This window comes from Pyxicephalus adspersus, chromosome 4 (genome assembly GCF_032062135.1).
Source record: "Pyxicephalus adspersus chromosome 4, UCB_Pads_2.0, whole genome shotgun sequence".
Classification (NCBI taxonomy): domain Eukaryota; kingdom Metazoa; phylum Chordata; class Amphibia; order Anura; family Pyxicephalidae; genus Pyxicephalus; species Pyxicephalus adspersus.
Window position 1 is genome coordinate 52,086,068 of NC_092861.1, and position 20,467 is coordinate 52,106,534.

At 35.6% G+C, this 20,467-nt stretch overlaps 1 long non-coding RNA gene across 1 annotated transcript in view; it reads left to right on the top strand.

Moving 5' to 3' along the window:
* Positions 1-609: 609 nt before the first annotated feature.
* Positions 610-20,467, top strand: part of LOC140328503 (uncharacterized) — a 157,440-nt gene continuing 137,582 nt past the window's right edge. The window contains exons 1-2 of the long non-coding RNA XR_011920303.1: positions 610-706; positions 4,100-4,477. This is a non-coding gene — a long non-coding RNA (uncharacterized lncRNA). The remainder of the gene's footprint in view (positions 707-4,099; positions 4,478-20,467) is intronic.

Here is a 20,467-nt window from a genome sequence, read left to right on the forward strand (position 1 = left end):
GATGAGGTCAGGTGGGAGGACAATATATTATATCCCTCAGACTAATCCTCACCCAAAATTAAAGGTCTTTAAAGCTGCAGCATTCAACCAAGAAAAAAGAAGTCAAGTTTAATGATAAATCTGTCCTCAGAGAACCAGCCAGAATGGATAGTGTTTGAAAAGGATTTAAAAACCCAACTGTGTGCAGAAATTAGAGTTTTGCCCCTGAATCATATGGAATTACAGTTCTGGAAGCATGTGCCATGCCTACACAATACAGCCCAGAGGAAGCAGCTATTTCTGTTGGTTTTTATTAAACCAACCAAGCAATTTAATTCTTTTGTTCAGGAGAGTTCTACTTCATTGATTAACAAAAGCAGGGATATAATTTTTTCAGCCTTTTTGAAAAGCCTGAAATGTCAAGCCTTTTAAAGCAGATTATTCTGCCTCTGTGCAGTGAATACAGCCAGAGTAACCTTTTGTCTACAATTAAATATTCTAGCATAAATATAAAAGAAAATCAGAGATGGGAAAGATTGACTCACGAGAGATTGGAGAGGTAGATTCACACACTGATAGTGGAAGCAGCTTGCTTCTAATTAAATATGCGACTGAGTCTCAGAGCATTTGCTTTCAGCTGCAGAGAGGAGAGGCTGCCCAAGAATGGGGAGGAAGAGCTATATCACATAATCTGTTTGTCCACAGTCTTTCCTTGGGGTTTACTGAGGTATTTTCATTTTTTTTCCTACATTGTTATGTTATGGGTACTAAAGGTGATATCTCAAGGGCAGGAAGCCAGCTCAGCACAAAGTTTGTTTTCTCTTGTTTACAAACTTAAGTTGAACTGTTGTGTTATTTAATTGTGTTTTAATGTGGCTTTTTTTTAGCTATTTTCAGTGGGCGTGTTTTATTCATCTCTATTCACTTTCTGGGATTTGCCCCCAGTTCCTAAACACCATTCAATCATTTTGTGTATTCTCTGTTTAGATAATGAAAACTTTTATGATTTGCTATTCAAGGTGCTGTAATTGAAGGTCATGAACAGGATGTGACAGGTGTCTGTTGTGGACATTGGTGGCTTATTATGTAAACATATAAATACAGGCTTCACAAATTCATGAAAACTTTAAATCATGTGGACTACCCTGAATTTAGTATTATTTAATATGTATATGCCTGTTCTAGCTTGTAGCCTATTTTATGATACATAGTAACAAATAGAAATGATTATTAACCTACATTAATCGAAACCTAAATTTTTACTGTGCCTAAAGGACATAAATGTCTGCTAAATTCTGTCCTGGCTGCTGCTACACAATGCAATACTTAAGAAAGTTGAGTCAGGTGGCTTTAGGGAAAAAATTTAAAGTGTGTGTTTTTTTTTTTTTCCTGATGTTTACAAGGTCAATAATTTAGACACAGTGCTATTATTTGTCAATTTACATTTTTTTATGCCTTTACCTTTAGCATTCATCTGCATTTGCTGAAGTCCTATAAAATACCTAAAACTCTTTGTTTACCTAATTATAACTTTGAATTGCAACTTCCCTGATGTGGTATTGTCATGACTTTGTAATTGCATGGATATATTACACATTCATTTGTGTCAGTCTATTATAATAGGGCTTTTTCTTATCATTAATGACATATGTCCACCATTGGCATGAAAAGAGTACATAATGCAGAGATAATATACATAATTACTTTTAATGTAAACCTTTTACGTTGATGGATGTCTTATGTTAGTCAAAAGCTTTTATTTTAAATAGTGCTTAGGCTGAAGAAGAGGGCACTAACTATTTATTGGAAAACAATGTCATTCACCTATGTTATTTCTTTCAATTCAATATTGAGGTCTGTTTTCACATTTGTGTTTTTAATATACCTATGATACAACAGGTAGAGCATATCAGTACATAGGGACGCATGCAGGGTTAGGCCAAGAAATGCCTATAGTACGAAACATATGACTACCTTCTTGTTCAGCCCAACTTATTCAATGACAGGGCTTATTGTATAGAGAAAAGGTATAAAATAACTAATAAGTGCAGCCAGATTTTACCTTTTATTAGGCTGGAGCAATAAAGAGTACCTGCTGATTGGTTGCTTTGAGTCAATGCAGTATGTATAATGATCTGTGTTTTAATTGTATTTTTCTTAGTACAGGAGCCTTAAAGCTAATTTTTTATGATTAAATGTCAAGTACACTGTCAGGAAATGCTATGTTTGTATGGGACAATCAATATTTAAGTGCTTTTACAGTGAACTAAAATATAATCTATATATAAATTGAAAACATTTCAGAGAACTTCTGCTATTTAGATTATTATGTGTATATATAACCCCAAAACTCCTGTTGCATTAAACTATGTTAAGGTAAGAAGCGTCAGATGTAAACATAATGCCGTGCAGTGCAGATCCTCCATCTTACAGCAGTTTCCTTTGAATCTATACAGCAGTGACAGAATACAAGACATCCCTCATACTGTATTGTAATACATTATTGTGCAACATGTGTACTGCTGATTGCAACAGATATACCCTATGAAGAGTATTGGGTTACCTGAGATTGCGTGAAACGTTTGCCTATTCAAGTGTATAAAACAGAAAGTTCTTATAACAATGCCAGGATTAGATATGTGATAAAAACATGATATAATTATCCCATATCCAGATCCCAAGGGGCCAATAACAGTTTTTTTGTTTTGACACAAGCAGAATAGGACATATATGTATTTTAGTAAAGTTTTGAAAGAACATTGTTTGGAGCATTTACATTTCATCTCTGTATTCTATTACTTGCAATCTACCTAATGGCACGGGTGTCACCTTTTCAATAGAAACCAGGTTGAGACAGTGCTTTGGTGGGCTTTGGAACGGTGCGCTGGGCCTAAAAATTTTACTTGTGCTTCTGTGATTAAACCGGGAGAATAAGAAGGTCCTTTCGGCTGGCTTTCTGGTTTACATAAAGCAATACATGGTAAAATTGTGTTGAGGTCGAGATGTACTTTTACTGCAACACACCACAAGACTACACTGCATAAAAACAAAACAAGTTGTGCATGCTGCAACACACTTCATCTGAATAATTAGTATGAAAGGGGTCTTAATGAAATATATATACATGGTGGATGCCTTCAGTAAAAACAGCACAATAAAACAACTGTTGGATCCAGAGATGTAAGCAGTTTTATTTACACCTTGACTTTTCCTGTATGAGTCAAGCTTAGCCTCCTCAGACTCTCTCTCTGTTTTTTAAATTGCAAAATTTGAATAGTCTACGTTAACACAAAACATGTTAAAGCACCTTTGTTAATGTAACTCACAACACAGAAAAAAGTGTGATACAGACTGAAGAGGATCACAGTTCTAAAGTTTCAGAACTGGCAAGATGACCAGGAATTTCACAAATGTACATATACACAATAAAACAATGTACACATACAGACAAAACATGGCAGGTACTTGCCACCCAGGTTTGGGAGGTTTGTGTTGTAAATGGTTCCAGACGATGTTTCTTTCAGACCTTTGGATTGCTGTGAAGTGAGTTCTCCAGTGTCAGACCAGGGAAAAGGTGGGTTGGCTCTCTGGCCATCATAATATATTTGTCCACCCCAGGTTTAATTTTCTTTAGAGTATAAATTGATTTGCAAACAAGGTACAGCTATCATGTTTCCATCTCCTGCCCCTAAAATTTTTTAAAGTCATTTCCCCCTTCCACAAAATTATAATTACTTAGATCCCAGTGCAAAGTATCATTTCCTAATGCATATTTTACTAGATAATGAATTTGGAAAGAGCAAATGTTTTACTTAGGCCTTATGCGTTTTACACGGGTATATGTGCATTATATAAATTTGCAGACTTTGCAAAATGAGTTCCTTACATTAATTTTCATCTCTCAATAAATATCACTGCTGTCTGCATCACATCTGCATGATACTTCATTCATTAAAAATGATAACAGAGAATGTACTTGTTTATGTCTCAGTTTCCATTTTGCTTTGATTTTCATTCAGATTTCTAGGTTCAGTCATCTGTTTGGTGCTTAAAATAGCTTCATGCATGTTTCAGTCTAAATAGTTCATTAATCTTCTTTTTCAAATGTCTTTTCTTTTAGCTTGAATGGGAATTTTCACCCCCGCTATTATATTCTATTCAGCAAACAAAAACACATCAAATAACCAAGAAAAGGGAATGTCTCAAACAAAACATGGAGATATACAACTCTGGAAGAGGGACATGTGCTGTAAATGAAAGCCTAAAGAGAAGTCTATTCTTGGCATGCTGTGTCCCAGACACTGTCACTATGTAGGAGGAATAGGGACATGTCCCACCAGTCCTTCGAATAAGCAAAATCAAAGAACTGCCTTTAGATATATATATGCAGACAATGTTTTTGGCAGGTTACAATTTTAAAAAATGCAGCCTACTTCACTTGCAACACCTGCAAACTGGATGGCAATAATCCACATACAGAGGCTTCCAGTAGGCAAAGGTAGGTCAAAAATGTTTCTTTTTTGTGTGGCCATGGACGTGGGTGCCCATAATTATCATGTCTCATGGTTTTCTGTTTGCTCATTACCAATGTTACGTTTTAGGATCTGGAAGATAAAGTTTCCATGATTTATGTGAATGCTCTAACCATCAGTCACCTTTCACTTTGGTTGCTCTGGTTAGTGAACACAGAGAGTGATGATTTATTATTGGAGGGTTTGGCTTACTACATTTCCCACTGTGCTTTGTGTCTATATAAAAGTATTAGAATGTTATGTGTGTTTTATTTTATCAGCATACAATTATGTACTGATGTAATTGCATATTAGAAATAGTTGCAATGGTTGTTATAACTGCAGTGTTATGCAGTGTTTTGTTATGACTGCAGTATGAAAATCTTTAGATCCATTGCGTCCGTATGTTGTGTGTTTAAAATATACTTTTTTCTGTCTGCCTACTATTTGATTTCTATTTTTTTAACCTCCTTGTGGAAATGATGGCTTCTAGCTCTTGTTTTGACGCAGTAGCTTTATTAATCCCGAGTCATTGACTTGGAATAGGTGTGTAATTGCATACTTACCTGGATCTTAGTATATTTTATGTATTTCTTTCAAATCTGTACAGTAATCCTGCTTGAAACTTTGCCATTGTGCTGGGGTTTTCATTCCAGTAATAGGACCAACCACTGCTGCTCTTCTTCCTTGTACAAGGTGACTAGTCTTCTTTCTGCCCCCTGTAGGCACTATGCTTATGGTAATGCTATTTTTATTAAGTACTATCTGGATTGCAAAAGGCATTTGATGCTCACAAAATGAATTTATAACCTTTCTAACCCGTAAAGAATTAACTATTAATGTCAGATGTCCTTAACTGTCTAGCAATGGCAGCCTTTATTATCATTTAGAGTTTTTTGTTTTTTTTATCATTATTATCATAACATTGAATGCTCACTTGCTGTCAATTTACCAGTTCCTACATGTTGAAATCATCAGTGATCAAATGAGAATCGTCAATTCTTATAATTTTTATTCTGCGTGAGCACATTAAGATCTGTCTGATCTATGAAAAACATGCAAATCTGGAATTCAGGTGATTGTGATTTGTGATTGGATGATTCACAGCTGATTGGTCAAATCTGCATGCATGCGTTCAGGCTAATCAATCTGCAATTTACTGATATACCTACTTCTGAAAATCAGTTTGCTCATCACTATTCCTAAGCCAAATCAACCAATCAGAAATCTAACTGAAATATGGGTTCTGTGTGTTAGTGAGCTTTGTACAATACATGGAACCTAATAAAAGATGATTCATGATTTACATGATTGCATAATAAGGAACTCAGTATTCTATATTTAATAGACATCAACAGTTATAAATTAAAAAAAAGTTTTCAGATCTATATAACATAGTATGACGATATTTCAAGACTGAATATAATCCCAAAGCCACACTATCATTTGCTAACCTTCTTTATTACATGAGAAAACTTTTTTTTGTTTTTGTTGGTTTTAAACAAGATGCCTCACAATAATATTGGGGAATGTGTGTGTATATATATATAGATATTATATTTCTGTTGTGTGGAAGCTTTTTATTTTTCATTTTTTTGTAGAGATTTTTTAACATGTTTTTTTATGTTTTGAAGAGAAATGCTTACTGATTATTTGTTCAACACTTCCATGAACATAAGATGCCTGGTTTCACTGCATTCTGTTGTTTCATCTGCTTGACCTTCACAACCCTACAGGCCATTGTAGTGATGCAAGAAGAAACCATAGTTCATAGAGGGGGAGCAGGCATCTGACACCTTCCAATGTATATTAGAAAGTTATAATTCCTACCAAGCTTACCTCCTCAAGCAAGCAAGATCAATGGCAAAGTTGAATGAAGTTTTTATTAAATAGAAACATGGCCTATATTACACATGTAAGAAGTAATTCAAAACCACAATATACAGAATAAATAGGAAAAATCATGAAGTGCTGGGAAGTATTAAGTAAGATATATATATATATATATATATATATATATATATAGATAGATAGATAGATAGATAGATAGATAATATCGTTATAAAGTAGCCAAATAGTCCATCCAGTTAGGAACATTTAACTTCTTCCCTCCATCCTCTTTCCCATCCTCTTTCTTTACCCAGCTATACAATGCATTCTGTAACAAGAAAATAGGTCTTCTCATTTGTAGAATTGTGCAGGACATTTTTGATGAATACTTCCTGAAAATAGCTATTTCTTGCTGACTTTACAAGTTAATTTTAAAAGCCCCCTGAATATGGTATTGACACCCAAATGGTGGTGGAAAAGGGGCATTTAGAAGAACTGGTTTTCTGAAGACTGGCTGGAACATGTCACAAGTAAAAACATAAATAGTTCTTCCATAAATTAAACATTTTCTAACAGTATTAGTATAGAATCTGTTGGCAGGTGGAAACATGTATAACAAACGTAAACAAAATTGCCAACCAATTTTATTTTAACTTTGATTTACAGAGTAACTACATTTTTTAAATACCACTGGTAGCTTATTCCCACAGGTACAACACCACATATAGTAACTTTGGAATTAACTTGAAATCTAGGCAGATGGCTAAAAATGTTTTTTTTAATGACCATGCGTTCACTTGATTTACAGAAAGGCTGCATATATTTCTGGGAAATGTGAAACCGTGGTCTTTGGAGAAAACAAAATAACCTTTGCTGTGCACTATTGTAGTAATGAATTTGTCTTCTCCAGCCCAAGACTACAAAGGAGCCAAGCCATATTGCACTTACTAACTCTCAGTTGTTAACAGCACAGGATACAAAAAATGTATTCAGTTCCCAGAATAGTAACATCCCATAGCTTATCATACCTTAAACTTGTAGGTATTCGGGTCTGATAGCATAATGGAATGCCTTTCTGCTGTTTAAGCTGAGCAGACCGGAGACAAACTTGCCACTGGCATTCAAGGGAGCTAGGGAGAACATTGGATGTAGTAAAGAATACTTGAAAAGCTCTTCTTCTTATCTTCTTTAATTGCATATTTAAATAACAAAGATTCTGGAGCAGGAGGTAATTTAATAACAAGCTTGGAATTAGCTTTAAGTTCAGGTTAATGCATTAGTACCATTAAATCATGTCTGACAGAATTTGAAAAAGTGAAGAGGGCATATTTTAAAAGATTCACCTCTAGCATCACTTTTTCAAAAGGTTTTTGCTGGTGGGTAATGGAGGCTTGCTGCCCAAATGTTCTTGTGATACATGTAATTCCATCAGTTCTCTTGAATACTGGTGGCCTTGGGGTAAATTAGCATTTATAGACCCTTTAAAATATTAGGCTTTTAGTTGTCACAATCGGCAATTAAAGCTAAAGACTATTACTGGATTCGTACTGAGGTACAAGATGTTGCAAAGCCTTGCATGGTAATTTGACATCCCAGGGAGCAGATAGGAATCTTGTCCAAACTTTAGCCATTCTAATTGAGTGGTAGAGAATGTATGCTTTTGTGTAAGAAACATATCAAATACCCATTGTAAAATCTTGAAAGGTCAGTGTGTATACATTTTTTTTTCTTTTGAACAGGCTATGGCTTAGACAAATATATTCTTGTTGCATCAAATGGTGTTTCTGCAAGTCTCCTGTGGCCAAATACAATAAAATCTTTGCAATTTGACTATATTGGTTAGATATAGAACAATGGAGAGATGTTTTGGGGACATAATGCAGCTCAATCCTGATCTAACTGTTAAGTGGAGTGTCCAAGGCCAGAATTCTAAATTGTCAGGGTTTTTGTTTTTCCCAAATCTATGAGAATGGAATTGTTAAAACACCAAATGCCATTGGGAGTTGAGAAAAAATGGAGCCTAGAATTAAATTGTCATGAAATGAATATTAAAGCTGATCTTACATGTAATACCTTCATGACCGTGGCAGAAGGTTATATCACATCCGTTTGTATTGGACAATGAACTGTATTCTGCTTGTTGAAGGCAGATTTTTCAAAATAGAAATTTTAAAAATTACCAACAGTACCAAACCTTGTTACTGTTGCAGATAAACCAAAAGCATTTTTGTTCTAGACATTTCAGAACATATTGTACTATACAATGATCGACCCTAAGTTTGTTGTAATTGATTATAAACCTTTACTTGAGCCTGTGGTGTTAGGCACACAAATTTCAATACTAATAATCCACATTGAAACAGAATAATTGTGAGAACTGTTCAAAATGTCAAACATGCAATATCAAAGGCAAACAAAGTAGTCAGCACACCAATAGATGTACTACTGTAAGCATTGCCTTAATGAACAGCGAGAGAGGGAATCGGGGTCCTAATCCAAATTCCTGGAAAAAGATGGCTACCAAGAGATGCAGTAAAGCAGAAGTGAACTACAGTACAACAATATGGCCTACTTTATAATTTCATCTGGACCAATATCCAAACACACACGATCTTGGCTCATGACCCTTGGCCAAGGTAGAAGACTTGGCTTGAGCCTATCCTACTAATGGGCAACATCATTACAAAATTATGGTATAAAAGGCTGTCATTACTACGTGTGTGAGATATACAATTTTCAGTTGATTCAAGTTTTGAAAATGCATGTCATGTCATCTCAGCCTGGTGAGTGTGTAAATTTCATATGACCACATTTCAATATGTCAATTTGACCACACAGTATGTCTCTTGGTGTGTAGTTATTTGATTTTGTATGGATATAATAGATCAGAAACCACATTTCTATGGTTGGAATAATAGTAGTTATTTCCCGGACGTCCAAATATAGTTTAATTCTTTGTTTCCTGAACAATTATTCTAACATTTGTAACAGTAACCATCTGCTGGATAATGCATTTTTTGTTTTGAAAAAAGCCCAACTAAATTAAGCAGGCAAATGTGGAGAGAAAATGGAAATTTAGTAGGCTGCAGGAACTGAGAGTGGAAAATAAAAACGTGAAAATTATAAGGGTCGTTGCTTACTTTTCCTGTGTATTCAATATCCAAATGTATTCCAAATCCTCCATATTAAGGTGTTTAGATATGTGGGTATCAAAGAAGTATAACTTCACATTTATTTATTTTTTTTTTTTTTATAACTGCGCACCTGAGAAAATCTTTAGTGAATGTTGAAGAAAAGTCAGCTGCCCTGGGATATTATTTTTTATATCCACCTAGGAGTATTTCATGTGAATAGTGTGCAGTAATTAGCAATATTTCTGGCAACATACAATAAACAAATGATAAAACCCGCATTTAAAAAAAACAAAAACATTTTGTTAGTTTTTAAAACATGAAACTATGGCTTGTTGCCAACAGATTTTGTTCAAAAGATACAAGCATTCAAAAGTAGTGCACATCTTCCATTTTTTTTGCCAAAAAAGAAATGCAGTATAACCTTTTTCATTTTTCTCTATATTTTATTGGCCTTCATATAAAAATATATCTGAGGATGCTGGATGATTTCAATGGTGGATATGCCATCTTCTATCCAAACTATAAACCCCCTCAGTAATGCTTGCTTGGCTAGTCTGTGAATATCCACTTGCCTTATACTGAGTTCGTAGAAATGTCAGACACCCTTCCAGTCAAAGATTTAAAGTAAAAGAATGGTAGAGTTATAAAAGGCTGTAAAAAATAAAATGTAAGTGAGTTAGCAAGGAGCCAGAACAGACCATAGAAAGCACGAAAGTAGAAAGGAGTAACAAAAAGATTGGCAATGGGAGGGAGTGGAACTAAACTAATCTTCCATGTTGTAGTAAAGGCTTTGCTATTGTGTCTAGAATAGTGAAATGGCCAACAAGGATCAATAAAAACTCTGAGGTAAGTAATGTGAAATCCAGGGCTCCCACAAAACTTAAAACTTTTGAATCTTATCAGTGGGCAATGTGCTAACAAGGCTGGCTTTATGGCTACTGTCGGGGATTTTTCACTTTGTATGCCGCTTTCTTGGAGATGCTTGCCACTGCTAGAGAGATTCCCCCCACTGCACACCAGCACTGGGGGCATTCCTGCCATTGCTAATGGAATTCTTCCCACTGAATGCCACTGCTGGGCTTTTGACCTCTAGCAAGATTTCTTTTCAATAGCACTCTACTGGTAGAGGATTCCTTCCACTGCCCAGGGGGTTCTTTCCACTCTATGCTAATTCCAGTGGAATACTTTCCATTGCACACCACTGCCAGGGGATTCCTCGCACTGCACAAACCGCTGGGCTTTTGAACTTTAACAGTGACCTGGGACTGTACTGGTTTATATTGTTAGCAGATATCCATAATCATTATGTCTTGTATACATAAAGCAATAATATTATGCAGATGCCAACTTTTAAGCTTTGGAATATATTATGTAAGCTCACTATTTTTGAGGCATATACGTTTAAATACATTTTTTAATACTGAATGATATGTTAAGGGAAAATAGGATCTACAACAGTTTTTGGGTTCTTATAATTTTTCTAATAGATCTTTTCAATTTATTGTCAGATTTTAAACATTGCTACATGACTTTTTTTAGTGAATGAAATGTTACTATTTTGAAGGGCAAGAGTGCTTTCATTATTAATTTCCTGAACTTTATATTTTAGCATATAGGCAAATCTCATTTACTGTATAAATCCTTACCCAGCTTTATTATTCACAGCTTGAGTTAATATTTTCATATTTTTCCTATCCTTTTAGCAGTTTAATTTAAAATCCATGTTAAAGATAATTAGCACTGATATAGATATATATTTTCTACTTTTTTTTTGTAGCAAATCCATTCATATTAACATAATCATTATCGCTATACAGTACCTTTTTATTATAAAATGGAAGAGAGTTTTCCAGATGCTTTTATAATGCTCCTTAATTTTTGTTTCCAATCCCCCCCCCTATAATTATATGGTTTTGTTGCCTTGGTGACAGAGTTGAGTCTCCCACAATGTTACCATTTTGCACTGAGGTTTAACATGAGTTTCTCACAGCCCCAGCATTAGTAACGGGGCATTTCTATGAAAATAATTATTTGGTCGTGTGTCTTAATATTTCCTATATTCTCTTGGTCTAAAGAAACCTAAACATGCAGTTAAAACTAGACCTACTTTTTAGTTAATAATTTGTCTATATAACCAATCTTGTGTACAAGTGATCAGTAGAAGGAAAATACAAGGACCTGTCTCTATGGCATTCAATAGAATACTTCCTCAAGGTTGAAATTCTTAATGTAAACTTATTCTTAATGCAGGTAGAGAAAACCTTCTGAATGCTCCAAGTGAGAGCTTACACAGGACTGAGGACTAGGACAATTTACTCAAACTGACCCCAGTGTTCTAGATAAGTTATGCCTGAATTCCAAATCAATGGTGGAAGCAAATTCAAACAGCCCTATATATCTTAAAGCTCAGCCATCCTTGCAGTAAACTATAACACCTGTTATAGTACACAGTCCAGATTTACTGAACTGTACTACACTTGTCAATGACAAGTATAGCATATGGCACCCCCCATCAATGACAGATAAAGCATATGGCTCAATTATGAATTTGATCACCAAACCACTTTTTCCATTTCCATTTTAAGGGGAATGACCAATATTCAGGTCAAATTTGGCACAGACATGAAGTCCAACACAAACTTTACTTAGGGCCTTCTTTCGCTCCACATGTTGGCAGCACAGGGTGCCTAAATTTATTGAATCTGCCTCAAAGGGTCTTCAACCTTGTGTAAGCTTCGAGTTGACTTGCAGCTTTCACAAAGCGAAGAACACTCTGTGTGACTTCACTGGGCAGTGGAGTGAAAAGTTGTTACATTCAATGTTTTGTTAAGGCAAGGAGAGGGTTTTTACAGGCGTATCGCTCCTTGGAAGTACTGGGAAGAACTGGGTTTTTCTTTGCTTTTTTAAGGTATGTGCTGTACTTGGAACTACCATTAGGGACAATTCAGTCTTCTATAACAATTTTTAATGGCACCCCAGTTGGCTGTAGCTGCAGCAAGTATCGACAATACTTGGAAGTGTGCATCATTATAAAAAAAAAAAAAGGCTTGTACTGCAGTAAAAGTATTTCCTATGCAAAAGTTGTAAAAACATATTATGTGAGAAATCTAAGAACTGATAAAGAAAATGAAAATACTCCCCTAAAGGGTAAAAAGAAAATATTATACAAATAATAGAAAGAAATGAGAAATCAATACAATGAACCGCTGAAAAGAATAAGCAAGGATGCAAGACAATCCTGTCTAAAGATTTATTCAGACAAGCAGTTAAAAAAGGGTTTTAGCAGTATTTTACTGGTATGTAAAGGAACTGCCAAAACTCTCAAGGTTTCTGAATATTATTAAAAATAAATAAGATCTTTTTTTCTTACTAGACAAAGTAATTCTGTTTTGTGAGTGTCTACTAACGAGAGATGCCTCTGCCTCATGTGGTCATTGCAGTAGTTATGGTCCCCCTTTGCCTATGTTGTCCTAGTTGGTGACATTAAAGATTATAGCAGTGACCAAATAAATAAGCCCAGTGTTGTAAAAAGACATAGGTGTTAAGTACAGAAAAGAATATTCTGTTATCAGCCTCCAGAACTAGCAATGTGGATTTAGGGAAAAACGGGGAAAAAAAAAGTAGTTGATGTTCTAGCCACCAGACATGCTTTATCTGTTGTTCTGTACCAAAGTTTGGGAAAATGAAAGCTTTCCCTCCTATGGTATTTAAAAATCAGCCCCATAGTGGCATGTATTAGGGTTTATCACTCATTCCAGATTTTCACATTTACATCTTAATCAAAAGCCAGATGAGCATTTTTCCATGACAAAAGCACAATAGATGCACCAAGTTGTTTTTTTTTGGTGTGTGTAAACAGTTTACTGACAATTTCTAGTTTTATAATGCTGCATAGACGATTTCCAGTTTTGAATTATACCCCTAATAGTTTTATTATTAATAATTTTTTCACCCTAAATAACATACCCTATTTTCTAGTACTGAACAGAAAATTGGGATTGTGTATCACTTGACAGCCTCCTGTTCTGTTGGGTTGGCTTAATGATGTAAAGACATCTCTCCCCACTATTTTCCTGATCATAAACCAAAGATATTAGAAGGAGTTCCCTGGCATCCCAGGTAAATGTCATCCCCTCCATCAACAGCGGAGATAGAATGTGCTTTACATTTACATCAGATGCAAGGGCACTGCAGATATAACTGCTGCCTACCACTCCTAGGGTTGCCATTTAATGATTCCTAAAAAACAAACAAAGTGGAGGGATAAGGGGTTATGATTAAATTATAATGCCCAGGGTAAATCACATCTGTATTTTTTTTTTTTTTATATAAAGTTATAATAAAATTATGCTAAAGGGATTCACAAATGAAATGTAAGGATGATACATTTTTTTTTTTACCTAACTAGCTATCTAGCTAAATTACATTGGCAATTTTAGTCTCTTCCTACTGAACTTCATACAGGTGGTAAAATTCTAGAAGTAAACTTTTGCTATAATTTCCAGAGCACTGTTTAGCAAGCACTGCTGTTTCTCTATGGAGAGAAGAAGGGGGGGGGGGGGGGGCTCTGTTTTTCCCTCCGCCTCCATAGGAAATGACAGCAGCTTTTTTTTTACACTGGTTTTCAGTAGTTAGTAAAGCATAGTTCATGGATAGAATTTTTTTTAGGGCATAAGATCAGTGACTAGGCTTGCTTTATGAAGTTGCATATCTTCTACTTCTGGATTAAACTACTACTAGAAATGTACTGTGTAGCTCTAGTGCAGTGAAGTGATTGCTGGCATATGGTTAAGTCTTTTAGTAGGGCAAACCATCAACCCGTATTTACCTTCTCACTACCACCTCTATTTATTCCCTATGGGCACCTGTAGGTGAGGCGTAGCATCTGGACTTCAGGCGCTGTTCCTGGGTACACTGTTCCTAGATGTGAGGAAGCGGTATCTGCACTTCATCCTCACTGCCAATCTCCTGTGTAGCTGTGGAGTTATTAAGGAGTTAAATAGGGGCAACTTTTCATTTGTTTTTGGGATTTTTTCTTTTTGGAATTTCAGGTTTACTTGAGCGGATACAGTGTTAAGAGGAATTGACAGTACTTATATACACATAAGCATAAATAATAAAGGTTGCTAATGGCAACCTTTTTTTTTTTGCTGGAGCCACCGTTGGTGCTTTAAATAACTTGTCGGATTAACCCTGCTGGTGATGCTAAAATAACTCCTCTCCCAATGTACTCTCTGCAGCTGGGTTGTCTAGCCCTCTGTGTCTCAGGAGCTACTGTTAGAGCTTGTAAAGCAAACATTTATGTTGCTACCATCTCAACCCCATCCTCTTCCTATCCCTGGATTTTCAACTATTTTGATTGGTGAGAATGATGTTATTTTTTCTAGGATACCCGGCAAAATACACTGTACTGTGAATGTGCAGCTCGGTGTTTATTAAAGGCTATTGTGAAAAGGCAGGTACATTTATTTTATTGCAGAAATGACATCACATCGTCTGTTTCTTCTACAAAACAATTGCTCACAATTCTTTCTTGCTTATGTTTAGTTACACTTTAATAAACCCTGCAGATTTCAGCAGGGGATTGGCCCTCCAGGTGTAACCCATGAACTTTATAAATCATGGCTCCAGCTGCAATCCCTACCAGAGCACCCAAAGTTGGCTCCTCTCTTGCCCCTCGCCTGGCCTGGTCCTGATCAGTGAACATGATAAAAGCCAAACAATTTTTTTTTGGCATCAATTTCATTAAAAAAATCAAAACCCTTTTATAAAATTAACTAAACTTTTTATTAAATGTTATTTATTAAATAACCACAACATAGCTATCTCATCACATGTTTCATTATGTGATCACTGGACGATCCAGGGGCTTCTCTGACAAGGTTGTGCATTTTTTATGACTTCATTTTTCGTAGTGTCTCGTTCCGGATATAATATATTTGGGATATGTGTCACTAATCTCTTATTGCTATGTTTTAGGATTGCATGATTCCTCCACAGATGATATGGTCTTGAAGAATCAGCTATGTTTCCGAGAAACATGTAGAGCTTGGTGTTATAAAGCATTAATTATGTCTAATGTACATTAGGATGCTTTTTATAATGCATATATATAATATATATAGTTTTCATAAGGTTTTTTTTTTTTAAATGAAATTGATGCCAAAAAAACAATGTTTTGTTTTTCATTGTGTTCATAGTTAAATTGTGTTATACCCATCCCATGTGAACCCATGTGAAATTTATATCCAGACAACTTCTGGTCTTCTATTTTGGTATTCTGGTCCTGATCTGTAGCATTCTTACAACCACTCTCCATCAAAAAGGACCCAGTGCATTACCCATTCAAAGTTTTTGGTTTATTTTGATATTCAAAGGTTAACTAATGGCAACTTTTAATTGAACATCACAGTAATATTTACTTTAAAGTATAAATAATCTCTAAGCAATATGACCTCACATATTTTGATGAATTCAAACTGATCCATGATCACTGGTATGCGATAAATAAGCGCGATACCATAGTATGTGAAACATCCCCATATCATGATGCTTGCCCCACCATGCTTCACTGTCTTTACAGAGTACTGTGGTTTAAACTCAAGTGTTTGATGGTCACCTGACAAACTGTGAACCACAAAGAACAATCTTGCTTTCATCAGTCCACAAAATGTTGGCCAATCAATGTGTTTTTGTAAATTGTAACCCCTTCAGCATTTTTTCATATTGGGACTTTGCGGGGCTAACTTTAGAACTTCTTTGAACTTCCTGGAGCTGATCATTGCCTGAGTCTTTGCCATTTCCGCTATTTTTAGTTTTGTTTAGTCATTTGTAGTTTTCCAATGTCTGGAACAATTCATTTTACTTTCAAAGAGAAATGCACTATATGCACTGCACAACATTTGCTGCCTTCCTTAAATAAGGGCCGCAATTGACTACTGTTTATTTTTCACAGGATAAAAAAACCTTACTTGCTGAACTCCACAATGCTATGTTCCCAGTGCATTTGCATGTATGGAAATATAGACTATTATAAGGATTTTGAGGATTTACCACTTTTTTTTTAAACATACTGCTATTATTCTGAACACAATTGTATAAATGTGCATATGCATCATCAAGATTTATGATGTACATGCCAGATCTAAATATCTTATTTTATATATGTGAGCTGATGTGAGCTGACTGATATTCTGAGCTCTCTCAAGCTGTCTGTGTAGGCCTGCTGATAGATGAAAAGTGCCCAAAACACAATAAAGGGGTACAAGTACTGCATGTTTGATTTGGTGACCACATTTTGGGTGCATGCTATTAGCCAGGAATTTACCTAAATTTAGTTTGCAGTGCAGATCCTTGTAGGTATTTTGTTTGTTTTATGCTATGGACTTTTCCTTCTGCATTTAAAACAGTGTTTGCTTTCATCTACATAAAAGTACAGGATAAACCTACTTAGGCTGTTTCAGGGTGTTCTTTTTCTCATGCATAGCATTTCACTGCCAATTGAACATGTTCCCTACTTTATTACTCTGTGAAAATGCTAACTTGCAATATTTAGAAACATGTTACTAATTGTATTGTATTGTTGCAGCTGGTATTACAGATCACAGTCTTGTTAGTTGATCTGCTTGTCAATTGAGATAAAGTCTAATGGTGCTTTAAAATGGATCCCTTTTTTTTTTTTTTTTTGTCTAGAGTTATTGGTAAAAAATGCATTTGCTTACCTTTTCCATGCTACAACAGGCGCTGGTATGCATTGCATTTCTTCCCTCCAATGCTCAGGGTTGTGGGTAGGTCCTTAGTGTTCTTACCTACAATGCAGACTGCTGGTCAGATCCTGCTACAAACAGCCTTAGGGAAGGTATTATGTCTTACAAGCAGAGGAAGCAGGGGCAAGGGATGAGGTAAGTGACTTTTACGGATACCCTAGGCACAAACAAGCACTTTAATTTGTTGTGTGGGGAAGGCTAATGTTTCAGTTACTAGTTCAGCTTTAAGCTCCATCTTTTATTCATGTGAACAAGAGTGGGTAGACAATACATCTAAGGGCCATGTTTTTTAAGCAGTCACTGACATTTTAAAATCACCGTCTTTAAACAGGTTTTTTCCATAAAATTTTCTATTTGGAGAGCAACCCTTAATAATTTTAATAACAAAAATTTGTAGAAATCCCAAATGTTTTTTACTGTAATACTTTAATAGTCAGCTTATATATCTTTTGGTCCCATTTAGTGTCTTCAGATGAGTGTGCTGTGTGTAATAGAAAGAAGTAAGCCACAAGTTATTGTGGACAGTCCACTCAGTCCCTCAGTCCCATGCCCATGAGGCTGCGCCTCATGGTCATGGCCAAGAACAGGCATGCACAAAAGGGGCTTTAGTCATTGAAAAAAAAAAAAAGGTGCTAATCTCACCAGGACAGCTCGGGACTGAATTAAGAAACCAGGACAGCTCGGGACTGAATTAAGAAACCAGGACAGCTCGGGACTGAATTAAGAAACCAGGACAGCTCGGGACTGAATCAAAAAACCAGGACAGCTCGGGACCGAATCAAAAAACCAGGACAGCTCGGGACCGAATCAAAAAACCAGGACAGCTCGGGACCGAATCAAAAAACCAGGACAGCTCGGGACGAAATCAAGGGATCTGCGCAAGTAAAGGTAAGTGGGATTTATTTTTCTTTTAACTTTAAATATATATAGCAACATGGATTTATGGGAATACTAAAACACGAGTTTCACAGTTTCTTTTTCTGACCTATACCCACAATAACCTTTGTTGACTGATAATGGTTGCCTCTTTCAGCAATATATTTTCTGCTAATTTTTTTTCTTTATAATCAGTGTATTTGGTATGCTAAAGACATACACAACTGTGCATGTTTTAAGAAACACACCCTACAGTATTTTTGTTTAAATTCTATTATATGTGTATTGATTGTACATGTAACAACTCTACCAAGGTTGCAACATAACCTTCTATGATTTTACTTTTCTGCATTAAGTAATTTGAACCACAATCTCTTTTTGCACTCCTGTGCTTTCTTCATATCCGCCTTCTCTAACAAATTCTTCTATGATTTAATTGATTCCTAGCACAACAGAATAATCTCTACTTCTCTAAATAAATTCACTACTGCAAAAGTGTACTTCACCTTATAAACCCCCACCCTTGGCACACTATTCAGACCTGAACAAAGATTTTTTTAAATGAATAAAAACTTTATAAAATTACCTCTTCTCTTGACATAGTCAAGCAAAAGAACTTTTCCATGCTAACATGTTCCCACGCCTTTAAAGCTGAACTTTAAACCTTTCCTTCAGTCTAACATAGAGGTAGAGGCTTCTTTCTTGTACTAAAATTGCTTATTTTGATCTCATTTGACTGAATCCCTACTGACCTTCACCATTCCTACATCTTTTCATTAGTCCCCAAAGACTGAACTGTTTTGACTTTCTCTAGGGGTACTTTCCATCTACCACCATGCTTCCTATAGTAAAAAAAAAAACCTTGTTCCTTCTTTAGCTATTTCCCCATGTTTCTTCTCCCATATACTGCTTGAATGCATTGTATGTAAAGAAAACCTAAACATTTTTCTCACATTTATCTCTCTTTTGCAGTTTTTGGCGTGAACATTTTACAGGACTATAGTCAATAACAAAGTTATTGACATCCACAAAAACTTTTCCTCATTTGGTTTATTCTCACCTTGGCATTATACACTGCCAGCTATTGGCCACTTCTGTCACTGAAAATTATGTGCCGTATTGGCACTGCTCTTTAACCTAAACTTCTTTTTAACTAAGCCTACTTTTCTTTGTAATTATGACTAATCTTTACAAGCCTAGCTCTTCTTTTAGCTTTCCCTACTACCTGTATGCACATGGTCTGTTTCTGTCCTATACACTGTTTTAAACTAATGTCCTTTTAGATGCTGGGGAAGATTCCAAACCTAACTTCTCTGTAATCTATAAAATATCGATAACTATAGATGGTACTTGTAAATTGTTTTGGGATAACCCTTATTCAGCCCTCTGTTACATCAAATACATCTCTTTCCTGCTTTTTTACTTTTCCAACATCTCAGAAATATATGTCTAATAACTAACCACCAAAGCCACAGTAAATGCCTATATCCTTTCTCATCTTTAATCTGCAAAATTCCTCCATCTTGTATTTTATTAAGTTGACCTTAATTTATCTTAAGTGCTGTCTTTTTGTACCATTAACCAAATTGAGAGTTTTAATAATTTTAAAAGTTTGTCAAAAATTGTATGAATTCACATGGACAATAAAAAGATAAAATTTGAAATGGGTGGGGGGCAGAGCCTTATAAGTGCAATTGGTTCTAAATGTTCCCGGAGCGTTACAGAAGTTAACAGAACTATCCTGCATCTGTTCTTGCCCAAAAAGTAATTCATTTCCCTCCAATCTGCCTCCACCAATTTGCCTCCTAAGTGCAGTGGGCACAGGAGCTGGCAATATTTCCCACAATGCAGAAGTGGTGAATGGTAGCTCAGAGTGTTAGCACTCTGTCCTTTCCAGCGCTAAGTCCCAGATTTGAATCTCGGCCAGATATATATGCATGGAGTTTGCAGGTTCTCCCCCGTGTTTGCATGGGTTTCCCCTGGGTTCTCTGGTTTTCTCTTACATTCTAAAAAACATGCAGTTAGGTTAATTGACTTCCCCTTAAAATTGACCTTCGACTGTATTAGACATATGACTGAGGTAGGGACATTAGATTGTGAGCCCTTTTGAGTGGGACATCTAGCGATATGACTATGGACTTTGTAAAGCGCTGCATCATGTTGGCGCTATATAAATACTGGATAATAATAATGCAGAAACAAGCTCCCAGCCCCATACAAAATCATTGTATAAATTTTTAAAACAAAAAATAAAATAAATAGCAGAAGTACTACTTAATATAGAATTTAACTTTCATCCAAATCATAAGTAAAGCCTTATTAAGGTCCTGGAGAATGCTGTAAATATATATTTATTTTTCCCTGGAAAAGG